We start from the raw sequence: 13,006 nt of genomic DNA on the forward strand, positions 1-13,006 counted from the left end.
TAGGCAAACACTTAGATTTGTCATTGACCAATATCCACAGGTTTAATCCCATCAAGTTCACTGGGAGCATCTCAGAGAAAATGATTACACCTGGCAATGGCATTGTTTTATTACTGATATCCATATGAAGTCTCTCCCTTTGTATTTGTAGGAGCAGGTCTGGACAAACTTACTGATAATATCATGGCAGGTTTTCACAAACAAGCAAAGTTGCAATGTTGACTTCCACAACATTTTAAGTATCTACAGTACAATTACAGGAGTAGCACGACTAACTAACAAACATTGGCTAGGTCCGGATACTGTATGTGAACGGCACACTCCTCCGTGGTTGGTAGTTGATAAACCCTTGGCTGGAGCCAAACCAGCAGCACTCCTCTGACATCACCTACAGAGAGAGAGAGAGCCTTAATAAAACAACCAGGACCCATGTAAATATTCAGGGCCCAACAGTGGTGCAGTCGGTTGGCTAACATACTGCAGGCCATGTTGTCTTTTTGCTCCAAATGAGCTCTAAAAACGAATCACGGTCTGATAGAGCCCATGGCAAATATGGGAGAGATTGACATCCACATGTCAAAGTTTACATAGACCGACCAAGTGTACATATAGGCCAGGCCAGGGAGTCAGGTGGCCAGGCTGCAGTAGCTGGGCCTGGGTGGATCCAGGATGGGGAGAGACAGGCAGACCATGTGACACACAGCCATGGAAGGGAGCGATCAGAGGAGGACATCAATTTATAAATGCCAAACGATGGCCACCAATTTAATGTTTTCTTCTCTCTGGCAACAACAAATTGCATTGAAATTTTAACCAAGATAGCTGATAGCTTTTTCCGGCGTCGCTGCCGTCACCCTTCAAATTGCCTGATAATCCACAGCAAAGACTGTGGTGCTAACAGAGAAGGTTAACCCCTGACTGATGTGTCTGATGGTAATCTATAGATCAATTAGGGAGGGACACATTGGGTCAAGCTACAGATATTGCAGTGGCTATTAGTTCCCCTATCTGCCATTATTACACAGTCACATGCTCAAACATTGTGCAGGGTTGGTATGCCAGGCACAGATGCCTAGGGTAAACAGACAGGCCTACGAGGCTTGCACAAAATATTGATCCAACAGCAGATGGGAGCCTTGATATCAGGCATTCCGTTTTTTCATGTCTGTGTGGTCTTGTTGTCTGCATGTGTTGTTGTGATATTTATTGACATTAGTGTTTGGGAACTCATTTAGCAATAGTTATTTCTTCCAAAAAATAAATGAGTAAAATTTCAGAATGATCTCAGTCTGTTTTAGATTGCTGTGACGTGTGGAATTTCCTTTCCATTCAGTACAGTATTTAATATTACAATACATTTCACAAAAAATATATGTTTGTAGCTGAAAATCAAAGATGCTTCTGCAAAATTAATGTATATGCAATTTAAAAAAATGCTTACAAGGCACAAATTCAAAAAAGGCCTACTTACAACAAGTCAAAAGCAGCTGCAGTAGTCTCTATGCCAAGTTGACATGTTCAACTATTTAAGACTAATCATTTCTCGAACTGAACTTTTGCTCTTCCTTTGTAATCCCATTCTACAGCTAGCTGTTTTCTTTCCATAATATAACACAACGGCAAAACACATGCAGCAACTTCTTTTGTCAGGTTAAGCTGTGCTTAAATGCAAGGTGGAATTCCGAGAGAAAAGGTGGATTCAATTTGTCCAACACTTCATTCAAAGCTCCGATCCCCTTTCAGTTGGACTGAATTAAGTTGTGGTGAAATACCTTGGTGGAGATGGAATAATGTGGAGATGGAATTATGTCTTGTCTTTTGCCAGGACAGAGATGTCAGTCCTTAAGTCACCCTTAAGTCCTCTAGATAGTTTCACATATTTAGTCTTTTGAGTGTGCCAAATAATAGCATGCTGTGAAAAAATGTAAAGATTGCTGACCCTTTTATAGGTTAGGGATGGTCATTTCTTTGCAAAGCTGCCAGTAATATTGAAGCATCACGTCTTAACTTAGAAATGCATGTGCACAGATGGGTTATGAATAGCCCTGGATTTTTATAGAGCGTGATGGGGGTCACATATTTTTTCTGAGCCATACCAGTGTGCACAACAATACAGACAACTTATCCAATAGCATGGGCAGGGTAATCCAGCATTCCTCAATTGAAAAGCCTTATTGAATCATCGCTGCAGGGGCATTGAGGCATATTCATGACTAATGATGTTTTTATATCAGGCTTCTCCTCCCAGCTCGCCGTGGTCCAGGCCCCCATCATGTGTGCAGTATATCTCTGCCTGTATATCAATCACACAGAGCTGCCTGGCCAAACACACCATTGATGGGCCGATGCTCAGCAAAGCTTCCTCATCGCCTCAATGGCATGCCGCCATTCAATTAGTCTTGATCAGGGGCTGGTATTGTTATTCCGAAATTAGTGATTATTTCCTTGAGCAAACACACTGGACTGAGGTGTCATCCCTGGCGCGCCCTGCTGCTGGCTGCACAAAGAGGACAGGACCTAGAGGAGAGACCCAAGCACGGCAAGCAAGCTGCTTCCACTGAAAGAGGAGCCCTCTCCCCCGCTCTGTGCTGGACCTCGCGGCTCCCCACAGCCCCGCCTGATAAAGTGGTATTTTCAACATACAAAGGAGCCATCAGGCTTAACTCCAGGGCCAGCCCACACCCCCCTTTCCTCACAGCATGAAAACACAATGAGTAGGGACCTTGTCTTAATCCAAAGGTAGGCTATCACAGTAATCTGATAATACATGGTGATCAAAGTCTATTCAATGCTAATCAGGACAACAGATCAGCATTATGGTCTAATTAGAGACAGCCTTAGAGACATGTCCTATTCTAGTGAAATGTCAAAGCATTGTCAATGGAGTAAAATGGCATTCATCCTACAGTGCACAATGGGATGACTGTGAATTAGCAATATGGCTACTTCATGCTACTATCAACATGTAATCAGAAAGCATTGATTATAGTTGTATTCTCAATTTTATTGAAGCATTTTGAGTGTGTGGTGTCTCCAGTCCAGTTTCAACCTCCTGATCTACCTCGCTGAAGAGTCTATGGTGTTGAAGGACCTGGCTTGACTCCATGGCCCTGTTGTCAGGTTGAGCTTCTGTATGCTCTATCAATGTTTAATCCGTGGCAGAAAAAGTATCTTTCTGACCTGGAAGCATGATGAACAAGCCACAGGTCTAACATAATAGAACAGACAGCATCTCAGCGCACAGTACTGAGTCGATGTTCAAGGGTACGAGGTAATTGAGGTCGATATGTACATATGGGTAGAGGTAAAGTGACTAGGCAACAGGATAGATAATAAACAGTAGCAGCAGCGTATGTGATGAGTCAAAAGAGATTAGTGCAAAAAGGGTCAATGCAGATATTCCGGGCAGCTACTGGTTAACTATTTAATTAACTATTTAGCAGTCTTATAGTTTGGGGGTAGAAGCTGTTCAGGGTCCTGTTGATTCCAGACTTGGTGCATTGGTACCGCTTGCCGTGCGGTAGCAGAGAGAACAGCCTATGACTTTGGTGGCTGGAGTATCTTTTAGGGCCTTCCTGTGACGCCTGGTATAGAGGACCTGGATGGCAGGGAGCTTGGTCCTAGTGATGTACTGGGCTGTACGTACTCCCTCTGTAGCGCCTTGCGGTCAGATGCCAAGCAGTTGCCATAGCAAGCTGTGATGTAGCCAGTCAAGATGCTCTCAATGGTGTAGCTGTAGAACTTTTTGAGGATCTGAGGGCCCATCTTTTCAGCCTCCTGAGGGGGAAGAGGCGTTGTAGGGCCGTCTTCACAACTGTGTTCATGTGTGTGGACCATGATAAGTATACTGCTCAAAAAAATAAAGGGAACACTTAAACAACACATCCTAGATCTGAATGAAAGAAATAATCTTATTAAATACTTTTTTCTTTACATAGTTGAATGTGCTGACAACAAAATCACACAAAAATAATCAATGGAAATCCAATTTATCAACCCATGGAGGTCTGGATTTGGAGTCACACTCAAAATTAAAGTGGAAAACCACACTACAGGCTGATCCAACTTTGATGTAATGTCCTTAAAACAAGTCAAAATGAGGCTCAGTAGTGTGTGTGGCCTCCACGTGCCTGTATGACCTCCCTACAACGCCTGGGCATGCTCCTGATGAGGTGGCGGATGGTCTCCTGAGGGATCTCCTCCCAGACCTGGACTAAAGCATCCGCCAACTCCTGGACAGTCTGTGGTGCAACGTGGCGTTGGTGGATGGAGCGAGACATGATGTCCCAGATGTGCTCAATTGGTTTCAGGTCTGGGGAACGAGCGGGCCAGTCCATAGCATCAATGCCTTCCTCTTGCAGGAACTGCTGACACACTCCAGCCACATGAGGTCTAGCATTGTCTTGCATTAGGAGGAACCCAGGGCCAACCGCACTAGCATATGGTCTCACAAGGGCTCTGAGGATCTCATCTCGGTACCTAATGGCAGTCAGGCTACCTCTGGCGAGCACATGGAGGGCTGTGCGGCCCCCCAAAGAAATGCCACCCCACACCATGACTCACCCACCGCCAAACCGGTCATGCTGGAGGATGTTGCAGGCAGCAGAACGTTCTCTACGGCGTCTCCAGACTGTCACGTCTGTCACATGTGCTCAGTGTGAACCTACTTTCATCTGTGAAGAGCACAGGGTGCAAGTGGCGAATTTGCCAATCTTGGTGTTCTCTGGCAAATGCCAAACATCCTGCACGGTGTTGGGCTGTAAGCACAACCCCCACCTGTGGACGATCGGGCCTTCATACCACCCTCATGGAGTCTGTTTCTGACTGTTTGAGCAGACACATGCACATTTGTGGCCTGCTGGAGGTCATTTTGCAGGGCTCTGGCAGTGCTCCTCCTGCTCCTCCATGCACAAAGGCGGAGGTAGCGGTCCTGCTGCTGGGTTGTTACCCTCCTACGACCTCCTTCACATCTCCTGATGTACTGGCCTGTCTCCTGGTAGCGCCTCCATGCTCTGGACACTACGCTGACAGACACAGCAAACCTTCTTGCCACAGCTCGCATTGATGTGCCATCCTGGATGAGCTGCACTACCTGAGCCACTTGTGTGGGTTGTAGACTCCGTCTCATGCTACCACTAGAGTGAAAGCACTGCCAGCATTCAAAAATGACCAAAACATCAGCCAGGAAGCATAGGAACTGAGAAGTGGTCTGTAGTTAACACCTGCAGAACCACTCCTTTATTGGGGGTGTCTTGCTAATTGCCTATAATTTCCACCTGTTGTCTATTCCATTTGCACAACAGCATGTGAAATTTATTGTCAATCAGTGTTGCTTCCTAAGTGGACAGTTTGATTTCACAGAAGTGTGATTGACTTGGAGTTACATTGTGTTGTTTAAGTGTTCACTTTATTTTTTTGAGCAGTGTATTTAATACACCAAGGAACTTGAAGTTCTCGACCTGTTCCACCTAAGCGCCGTTGATTTGGATGGGTGCGTGCTCGGCCCTCCGTTTCCTGTAATCCATGGACAGCTCCTTTGTCTTGCTGCCAGGTCTCTGACCTCCTCCCTATAGGCTGTTTCATCATCGTCGGTGATCAGGCCTACCACTGTCGTGTCATCTGCAAATTTAAAACCCTTTCCTTGGGTCAAATGACCTAGTGGCCTCATGGGTGAAATGTTATTCATATTTTTCATAATTTCATAATTAACAAACATCACTTAAAAAACCGTGCTGAAAATCCAGTTTTGTTATATTTCAGTCTTCTGATGTATATAAAGTGTAATACTGGGATACAAACTCAAAATGGAATACATTTCAACTCTATATCTGATATGGTACAGGTGTCTTCCTTTTTATAAGCCCGTAACTATGTGTGTGAGGAGTATACTTTTGTTTCAAAGTAGATTTGTTTATTAAGACAACCAAGAAACACTCTCTGTGACCCTGATTTAGCCCACTGCAGTAAACGGTTAATGAGGATGTTGGAGTCGTGTGCGGCCACGCAGTCGTGGGTAAACCGGGAGTACAGGAGGGGACTAAGCACGCACCCCTGAGGGGCCCCCGTGTTGAGGGTCAGCGTGGCGGATGAGTTGTTGGATACCCTTACCACCTGGGGGCGGCCCGTCAGGAAGTCTAGGATCCAGTTGCAGAGGGAGGTGTTTAATAGCAGGGTCCTTAGCTTAGTGATGAGCTTGGAGGACACTATGGTGTTGAATGCTGAGCTGTAGTCACTGAACAGCATTCTCACATTGTCATGCCTGCTCACACTCCCCCTCCCTGGTGCTCAAGAGCACAAGGCTACCTTTCTTTACACGCAACCGTCACCATCATTACACGCAGAAGCGCTCATTGGACTCACCTGGACTCCTTCACGTTGTTGATTACCTCCTGTAAATCTGTCTGTCCCTCGGTGGTGTTCCCTGTGTCCTCATTAATTGTTGTTATGTGTTCCTGTCCAGACGCTGTTCCTGTTCCGTTTCATGTCCGTCAGCTATTGAACCTTCACTCCCTGTACATGCTTCTCATCTCCTGCGTCGATCCTTACAGAATGCGGACACCATTACAAGAAGCATCAGGGAGTTTTTGGGGGTTTTGTTTAGTTGGTGACGTCAGACCCGGGGCCCCCGCCAATGGAACCGGGGGTGCCTAAGCTGGCTCGTCGGGCTGTCATGCCCTAACTGACTCTAGAGGTTTCCTTGCCCCAGTTGGCTCAGCAGGTTCCAGTCCTAGGTCATGCTTCAGCCGGCTTGTCGGGCTTTTATGCCTCAGCCGGCCCATGAGTTTTTTGGTTTTGTTGGTGACGTCAGGCTTGGATTCCACCACCGATGGAACCGGGGGTGCCTAAGCTGGCTCGTCGGGCTTTCACACCCTAGCTGGCTGTAGAGGTTTCATTGCCTTGGTTGGCTCGGCAGGTTCTCATGTCACGTCATGCTTCAGCCGGCCCATCGGGCTTCTCCGCTGCAGCGGGATCGTCAGCTTTCACACCTCAGCCGGATCGTCAGGCTCCCACGCCTCAACCGGCTCGCCGGGCTCGCCCAGCTAGGACGCCGTGTGGCGCCCCTAGAGGGGGGCTAATGTCACGCCTTCTCCCGCTCCCCCTCCCTAGTGCTCGAGGGCGGCAGGCTACCCTTCTTTACATAGGTGCTCCTTTTGTCTAAGTGGGAAAGGGCACTGTGGAGTGCAATACAGATTGCATCATATGTGGATCTGTTTGGGCGATATGTGAATTGTAGTGGATCTGGGAGGATGGTGTTGATGTGAGCCATGACCAGCCATTCAAAGCATTTCATGGCTACAGATGTAAGTGCTACGGGGTGATAGTCATTTAGACAGGTTACCTTGGCGTTCTTGGGCACAGGGACTATGGTTGTCTGATTGAAACAAGTAGGTATTACAGACTGGGTCAGTGAGAGGTTAAAAATGTCAGTGAAGACACTTGCCAGCTGGTCAGTGTATGCTCTGAGTACGTGTTCTGATAATACTTCTGGCCCTGCGGCCTTGTGAATGTTAACCTGTTTAAAGGTCTTGCTCACATCGGCTATGGAGAGCGTACTCACACAGTTGTCTGGAACAGCTGGTTCCCTCATGCATAGTTTAGTGTTGATAGTCTCAGAGCATGCATAGAAGGTATTTATCTCATCTGGTAGGCTTACGTTACTTGTAAGCTTGCTGCTGGGTTTCCCTTTGTAATCTGTGATAGTTTCCATGCCCTGCCACGGATATGGCCTCTCCTCTCCGGGGGACAACGGTCACACCTTGCCTGTAGAGTTATACCTCTGGATATCTAGAAAGTGGATGGCCGCGGCTCTTAAAAACTTTCTCTCCGGCTGCACAATACAGCCCTACATTTAGTAAACTAAGTCTACTATAACAAGGCTTCCAGCTACAGCTAATCCTATCAAAATGGACTCCTTTACAAAACAATAAAAGCAAGTGCCAGGCTAATGACAGTGATATGATACGCATGAAATGCAGGAAAGGTAGGAATCAGTGTGATGAAAATGCTGAGTGTGGAACCAGACATCCTTTCCACCTGGACCTATTACAATAAGGCATTTTTTAGATTAACCAATGTTTAGATACTACTTAGCTACCAAAATAAAAGCCAGATGTGCAGGCGATCCTCGTGTAGCTACATGTAGTCTACTACATGAGGAAAGACTTGACAGACACCGCTCTGATGGAACGCTTTCCCTTTCAGACAGGGCACACAAAGATAAGTTAGGCCTAACCCTTTAGTTGTGACAGAATATTTAAAAAACTTTACTTTTACTTATCACCCCAAAAAGAAAACTTGGCAACTGTAACCCTTTCCTTCAGTCAAATGACCTAGAGGCTTCATTGGTGGAATGTTATTAATATTTTATTATTATTTCATAATTCATAAACATATATATTATTAAACCCAGTAAATGCGGTGTTTCTGTGTCAATGGTTTTGTTATATTTCAGTCTTCTGTGATGTATATAAAGCGTAATATTGGGATGCAAACTCAAAATTGAATATATTTCAACTCTATATCTGACATACTACAGGTGTCTTTTTTTAAGTCCATAACCATGTGTGTGAGGTGTATACCTTAGTTTCAAAGTAGATTTGTTTAAGACTACCAAGAAACACTGTGTGACCCTGATTTAGCCCACTGCAGTAAAATGTTAATGCTACCTTCTCCTTTAATGTTATTATAGGTAATCTCAGTATGTAGAAGAGCACGTTACCTTCCAATCCAGTGGGACATGTGGTAGGTAGCATTACAAAACAAGCCCAGTGTTAATCAGGCAAAGGAGCCATCACAGACATCAGACAGGCTAGAAACATTTTGAGTCCAATGGGAGATAGTGTCAAAGGCATTCCTACTTTTTACCTCCAAAATAGCAGTTTGACCCTTTAGCACTAGCTATTGCACCCCCCTCCATAACTTCCTTCTAGTTTTTGTTGTTTGTGTTCTGTTAAGGTCAGCTCAGTGCACGGCCCCCACCCCCAGTCCCACACACAGGCAGCCACAAAAAGACCCACCTCAGTGTGGCCATATCAATGTCACCGCTCTGTGAGCCAGTCTTTCAGAGGACATGGAGTGGCTTCAGCATCAATGAGATCAATAGCGGGGCTGATTGTGTAAGAGACACAGACACACAGGGACACACAGGGCAACGCCGACAGAACGGAGATAGAGCTGGTGAGACTCAACATGTTGTGATATCGCTATCATTAATCTATGGTCACATATAATGCCGGTCTTCCAAATTTTTTCTATGTGCTAACTGTGACCGGTGCAAAAACAAAACACATACATTTTTCTCTTGTTCCATAAACATACCCAACCATTATAAAGTAGTACATTGGTATACCACCTTGTAGTAGTTGTTTTCCACCCCTATTTTAACTAGGATAATAAAACATTTACAAATGAATTATCCATCCTCAGTTGAGTTTATTTTATTATCTTATTGGTCATTGACATACCATCTCATTTGTTATAGGATTTCTAAGGATTTCTCAGTTTCCTGTGTACTCTGCTGATCCAGACCTTTCCTGGCTTTGGCCTCAGTCAGCCAATAGGAACACTGTGCTGGACAGGTCAGCTCTATTGATTCATTCTTAGCACAGTGGAGACTGTCAACGAAAAACTAAGACATGTCCTTGACCACAGAATAACCTACACAATTTTTTTTCCACCTTTCATTCTATTTTGGACCATACATGATGACACTGAAGGCCCAGTTAGTAGTATGTTGCTGTAACCCAGGAAAGTTATAAATGTTACGTATAGCCATATATTGAGTCAAATGCTAATTTCCCTTCTTCATCACTATCACTTTGATGTGACCTTGTTATATAATGTATGGCAACCACAGGTAAATATATAATTATAAAAAATCTGAGACCACCAAGTTTGCTAGTCTTCAGAAATTGCTCTTGCTTCTTTAAATATAGAAAAGCCCAGGCCTAATTTGCTATCATCAGGTTCCTTTGTCAGACCTGGGACTGGTATTTGGGAATAATCCTCCTTCCATAGATATAATATTGTCTCAACAGGCAGCGACAGGACTCTGTCAAAAGCTTCCCAGAGACGATCCTTTGTGCTCTATGCCATGTTCAAGGTTGAATCATTTTGCCTTCATGGCCAAAATGAGAGATGTAAAACTGATGACTCAAGCTAGTTTTTTTGTTGCAAATCCACTATATGTATTCAGAGGTCTGGGAAACAGACAAGATGGAAAAAGGAGCCTAGGATTTCCTTTATGTCTATTATCCAATTTGGAAGCTTACTTCCACAGCCTAACTCAACTATCCATATAATTAAACTATAGTAGCATCAATGATTAATCAATCAACACCAATCTTTTATCAATCAACATTTTAATGACACAAATGTGTCCTTACATTGTTGACTAATCCACTATGTAATGATATGAACCAAAATTCAGAGAGGGTTGAATGTGAAGCTGTGAATAGTTTATTTTACTTTATATCGAATGTTTCTGGTTGTCCTTTCAAAAATGCCATGTATAATGTCATGCATAATATCTGCCGATATGACCTTAATTTGCCGAGGTAGTATGGGTGTCAACAGAGGGGTAAATAGCAAGTTGCAAATGGACATTGATTGTTTAGATGCTTCAGGTGACAGCTTGTCAGTGGAAGGAACTTCTGTTTACACCTCAAATTTCAGAGAATGTTGTGGGTGCATTAAATACTATTGATGCATTACAAAACTGTTTTGGCTCTGAAAAAGCAGGATTAGCATGAGATTAACAGTAGCATAATATAGATCTGAAACTTAATGTTGGTTGTTTTCAAAATACATCATATATACTGTACATTCTTTACCATTATAACTGTTAAACGCAATAGATACGTGAACGATATCACCTCGCATAGTCCTCACTCTCCACTTATCTCTGCCTATAGCTGGATTTAACTTTGAGTATTGAGGAGGAATACTGTGTTTTATTTACATTATGTTGGTTGTCCCATTTAACAGATGGAATTAAATTAGCTAGCTTTCCTATACAGCATAAAACATACAAAGCATGTTGATTACATGCACATTAGTCAATATATTTACAAGATATTTGAGGGACTTCATTTAGTGTTTTGATGTAGACAATCCTTTTGTTCCTTAAAATGTCCAAACTATTCAAGGGTTTTCTTTTGTTCTTTTCTTTTGTAAAAAGTGAGGGAAATATTTGGAATGCGTTAAGTTCATGGCAGACAACGAAGGGTAATAGATGTTAGCATTGATGGTAAAGAGGACAAAAAGAATCAGCTCTTGGTTGCCTGGCACAACTAAAAATGAATCAATTTACTTCAAATTGTTTGCTTTGTACTTTTGACTGTAAAGGAAAGAAAAACCTTCAATTCACGAGCAGGAGCCAAGGCCTCAGCTCCTCTTTCACTGGACACGTTTTTTCAGGTTTTTAAAAAGTCTCATGCCAAACGTCCTGGCATCCAACGCCGACAAGAAACGGGGGAAGACAAAAGAGGGAGTGAGGAGACAAAACCAAACACAAAAACAGTAACATCTGCAGTCGCTTCCAGCCAGACAGTTTGATGTGAATAACTCAGCACTGCATGCCCTAACCTCAACGAACAAAGGGGAGATGCCTCGGGAGCGGAGTGGGAAACCCCGGGAGGCAAGCGCCCAAGGAGGGCCCTACTCGTTTTGGGGAGCTGGATTTATTGTCCCCAGCCCGGGGCGAAGAGGTGCCACCAGGGCACCAGGCACCGCATGCCACTTGGACTGTCATAGTTTCAGCACAAAGATTGCTGCTTGACAAATGAAGCAGAGCTGTGTTGAAATAAAAAATACATTTTAGAGCAGTGAACAGGGATCACCATGCCATATGAATGCAGATCAGGGTCAGACAAACAACTATAGGAGCATCTGTTAAATAGATTGGTAAATGTATAGATAGATCAACGCATGGGGACAAATGAATATTTATCAATCTCACTGAAGGACGTAAATGCAGATACTGATTTGTCTCACGTAACCAAAGTTAGAAAAGGCTCCCCTCCAAATCAAAGGGAAGCACAACAAAGAAACTGTGTACTTCAAGACTTAAATCTTACAAGTTCCTAATCCTTCTGAAGTCCACACAGGACCTTTGGTTTCCATGGCAATGCCAGAGCATTCAACCAAGTGATTGCCTCCAATGAATTTCAGATAAGACGAAATGGAAGTGAATTGATGTGATTTTAATGCAGAAGTGAGCGTGGAGGGGAGGTCCACTCGGTTCATATTTGAATAAAGCAAACAGAGCAGACAAAAGGCTGGCAACCGTAAATGACATTGTCAGAAAAAAATTATCAACCAGTTTACAATCTGTTTGCTCATGTAGAACAAACAGAATGTGTGTGGCATCCCCTGGCTTTGTGAATGGCAGGGCCCGCGGCAGGGAATGGGAGAACAGCAGATATCAGCTCCCCCTGCAGCCCTGCTACAATTAGATAGCAATTTGACAGGCACACTCAAAATGTCAGGATGTTGTTTCCTAGCAAGGACATTTTTTGTAGAGGAAAGGAAATACATAGATTGGTCATTTAGACTCAAGATTTTGTGACCTACAGGCAGGGTACTTGCAGGGTGGGATATCAGAGACATGGTGGGAGACGCATTCCAAACAACCGACCCTCAGTTACCTAGCAAGGGCTCGAATCAAGGCCCCCTTTCTCTCCCCTCCTTTGGTGGTATTGGACGAACAGGGGGATCCTCCTTAAACACAGCAACTTTATGCCCCGTTCCCTCCCTCCCTTTGTTACGTTTTGTCACTTCTTTTGTTTTGAACTTGTTAACTTCTCAATAGCCGCGCGGACACCAGCAGCTGCTGAGCTCGAGAAGGGCCGCGAGGCATCAGTTTTACTCTGAGGACAAGGCGCGAAAACAGGCGGAGCTTGTAGTTGGCAGGACCTTGAACCGCCCCACTGTATTGCTGTCACTCGGTGTCGCCAAGCAGCAGGCCAAAATATGGGTCCAGTTAGCCCTCAGACTAGACAGACAG

This window comes from Salmo salar, chromosome 01, assembly GCF_965601325.2.
Source record: "Salmo salar chromosome 01, fSalSal1, whole genome shotgun sequence".
NCBI classification, from domain to species: Eukaryota; Metazoa; Chordata; class Actinopteri; order Salmoniformes; family Salmonidae; genus Salmo; species Salmo salar.